We start from the raw sequence: 3976 nt of genomic DNA on the forward strand, positions 1-3976 counted from the left end.
TCTGGTTATGGTGTTGAAATGAACTTTAATAGTGTTCCCACAGAATCCCTTCCTATCTGACCACTGTTTGATAACTTTTGAGTTTATACTGCTGAACTACACGCCGTTAGGCAAAACATCCTATACAAGATGTCTATCTGATAGTGCTGTAGCTAAATTTAAGGATACGATTCCGTTAGCATTTAATTCATTACCAAGTCCCAAAGTAACGGAGGACTCCTATGCTATTAGTCCCTCCCAAATCGATCATTTTGTTGATAGTGCAGCAGGCTCGCTACGAATGACTCTAGACTCTGTTGCCCCTCTAAAAAAGAAGATAATAAAACAAAGAAGGTTAGCTCCATGGTATAACACTGAAACTCGCAAATTAAAGCAAATATCGCGGAAACTTGAGAAGATCTGGCGCTCCACCAAACTGGAAAATTCTCGTTTAACCTGGCAAGATAGTCTTAAAACGTATAGGAAGGCCCTCCGTAATGCCAGAGCAGCGTACTACTCGTCATTGATAGAGGAAAATAGGAACAACCCCAGGTTTCTTTTCAGTACTGTAGCCAGGCTAACAGAAGGTCACAGCTCTACTGAGCCAAGTATTCCCATAGCTCTTAGTAGTAACGACTTTATGAGGTTCTTCAATGATAAAATTATAACTATTAGAAGCAAAATTCACCAAGACCTGCCTTTAACTGGCACTGACTTATCTCTAAACTCAGGAACCTTAGAAACAGCTGTAAAACCAGATACATGTTTTGACTGCTTTGCTTCACTTGATCTTTATCAATTTAATTCAATTATTTCTTCATCTAAGCCATCAACCTGCCTCTTAGATCCCATCCCGACTAGGCTACTTAAAGAAGTTTTACCATTAGTCAACACTTCACTACTAAATATAATCAATTTGTCTTTATTAACAGGCTATGTACCACAGCACTTTAAAGTAGCTGTAATTAAACCTCTTCGAAAAAGCCAAACCTTGTCCAGATGTTTTAGCCAACATATACCTATATCCAACCTTCCATTTCTTCTAAGATTCTTGAGAAAGCAGTCGCCAAACAGCTGTGTGACTTTCTGCATAGCAACAGCTTATTTGAGGATTTTCAGTCAGGATTTAGAGTTCATCATAGCACAGAGACAGCACTTGTGAAAATTACTAATGACCTCCAAATTGCTTCAGACAAAGGACTTATCTGTACTTGTGTTATTAGATCTTAGCGCTGCATTTGATACCATTGACCATTATACTTATTACAGAGATTGGAACTTAATTGGCATTAAAGGGACTGCTCTAAGCTGGTTTAAGTCTTATTTATCAGATCGATCTCAGTTTGTTAATGTTACGATGAATCCTCTGTGCACGCCAACGTTAGTCATGGAGTCCCACAAGGATCTGGCTCGGTCCAATCCTGTTCACTTTATATATGCTTCCTTTAGGCAGTATTATTGAAACACTCCATAACTTTCATTGTTATGCAGATGATACTCAATTATATCTTTCAATCAAGCCGGATGAAACTAATCAGTTAGCTAAACTTCAAACGTGCCTTCAAGATATTAAAACCTGGATGACCTGTAATTTTCTAATGTTAAACTCCGATAAAACTGAAGTTATTGCTCTCGGACCCAAGCACCTTCGTGACGCACTATCCAAAGATATAGTTACTCTGGATGGCATCACCCTGGCCTCCAGCACCACAGTGAAGAATCTTGGAGTCATCTTTGATCAGGACATGTCCTTTAATTCCCATTTAAAGCAAATTTCAAGGATCGCCTTTTTTCACCTACGTAATATTGCAAAAATCAGGAATATCCTGTCTAAAAATGATGCAGAAAAACTAGTCCATGCATTTGTTACTTCTAGGTTGGATTACTGCAATTCTCTGTTATCAGGCTGCTCGAAAAAATCCATAAAGACTCTACAGCTGATCCAGAATGCTGCGGCACGTGTTCTGACAGGAACCAGGAAAAGAGATCACGTTTCTCCTGTTTTAGCTTCTCTGCATTGGCTTCCTGTAAAATTTAGAATAGAATTTAAAATCCTTCTTCTCACCTACAAAGCTCTCTGTCGCTCCATCTTATCTTAAAGAGCTTATAGTACCTTACAACCCTGGAGAAGAACTACGCTCCCAGAATGCAGGGTTACTGGTGGTTCCTGAGTCTCTAAAAATAGAACAGGAGCCAGAGCGTTCAGCTATCAAGCTCCTCTCCTGTGGAACCAGGTTCCAGTTTGGGTCCGGGAGGCAGACACCGTCTCCACATTTAAGAGTAGGCTTAAGACTTTCCTTTTTGATAAAGCTTATAGTTAGGGCATAGAATCGAATATTGTTAGGGAGTAGTAGTTAGTCACATTGTTTTCAGATTTATCTATCATATAATATAACTAAAGGGAGACTTGGCATACAGCCCGATCCGGTTGGGGAGAGTTCTGGCCCGGCCGGGCTGGAGCTCTCTTTACCTCGTCTCTCTTGGTTTTGTTGTAATAGTTTTAGACAGCTGGGGACTTATTTTGATACACTAGTTAGGGCATAGAATCGAATATTGTTAGGGAGTAGTAGCTAGTCACATAGTTTTCAGATTTATCTATCATATAATCAAGAATATAATAGAACCAAAGGGAGACTTGGCATACAGCCCGATCCGGTTGGGGAGAGTTCTGGCCCGGCCGCTGGAGCTCTCTTACCTCGTCTCTCTGGTTTTGTTGTAATAGTTTAGACAGCTGGGGACTTATTTTGATACACTGAGCCCTCTCTCCCTATCTCTCCATCTTTTCATTTATGTGCATCCATGTCCCAGAAATGCTTGTTACTAACCTATTTCTGGGGAGTCATTCCCCGGAGTCCTTATGTTCTTTTTTCCCCAGCATGTTCCCTTGGATCAGAGAGGCTCCGAAATCAGGGTAGCAGCTATTGCCATGGTTCCGCTACACGTTCTGTGATGCCATGTTCAACTGCTACACTGTGGTGCCCTGCTACGTCCTGCTACGTCCTGCTACGTCCTGCTACGTCCTGCTGTCCTCTGTGCCTTGTAATGCTGCACAGCGTCCTGCTATGCCATGAACTACCACAAAGAACTGCTACAAACTACTAATTTTTCTATTTTTGTTATTGCCACTCTTCATTCTAACCCCAACCGGCCCGTCAGACACCGCCTACCAAGAGCCTGGGTCTGACCGAGGTTTCTGCCTAAAAGGAAGTTTTTCCTCGCCACTGTCGCACTGTTGCTTGCTCTGGAGGAAACTAGAACTGTTGGGTCCTTGTAAATTCCGGAGTGTGGTCTATCTGTAAAGTGTCTTGAGATAATTCTTGTTATGAATTGATACTATAAATAAAATTGAAATTGAATTGAAATTGAACTAGCAGCTTTCAGAGTGTTGCAAGTAAGTGGAGGATTCATCTTGTTGCTACTCTTTGGTCTGAACTTGCTACCGCGCACGCACGCACGCACACACGCACACACGCACACACACACACACACCAAACCCTACTCTCACAATTATTTCATTATATTTATTACAGATGCTAGCGAGATTCTGACCAACTTTCTGCATTCATTGGCTGTAATAAATTAAATAAATATGTAAATGTTGCCTAAATGTATGCTAGGCTAAACATAAGCATATGCCCACAGAATAAAAAAGGAATCCTACATCCCGATATTGTATTTAGAAAGTATCCACTTTAAATATGATCCTTATATCCATTTCAATATCAATAATTGTTGATTTAAATTATATATTGTATACATCATTTGGCAGAATAAATTATCTTTATTTGAGAAACGCCTCCCAATCGGATGTGTAGTGGTTCGATCCCTGGCCCTGCAGTCCCATCTCGAAGTGTCCTTAGGCAAGACACTGAACCTTGAGTTGCCATCTGAGTGTAAATGTGTGTGTGTGTGTGTGTTTATCTGATGAGCAGGTGGGACCTTGTACAGCCTCGGCCACAGAATGGTTTCTGTACTATGTAAAAGCGCTTTGAGTAGT

General features: G+C 40.9%; 1 long non-coding RNA gene across 1 annotated transcript in view; it reads right to left on the reverse strand.

Moving 5' to 3' along the window:
* Positions 1 to 737: 737 nt before the first annotated feature.
* Positions 738 to 3976, reverse strand: part of LOC116701732 (uncharacterized) — a 17395-nt gene continuing 14156 nt past the window's right edge. Inside the window, exon 3 of the long non-coding RNA XR_004334996.1 lies at positions 738 to 750. This is a non-coding gene — a long non-coding RNA (uncharacterized LOC116701732). The remainder of the gene's footprint in view (positions 751 to 3976) is intronic.

This window comes from Etheostoma spectabile, chromosome 14 (assembly GCF_008692095.1).
Source record: "Etheostoma spectabile isolate EspeVRDwgs_2016 chromosome 14, UIUC_Espe_1.0, whole genome shotgun sequence".
Lineage (NCBI taxonomy): Eukaryota > Metazoa > Chordata > Actinopteri > Perciformes > Percidae > Etheostoma > Etheostoma spectabile.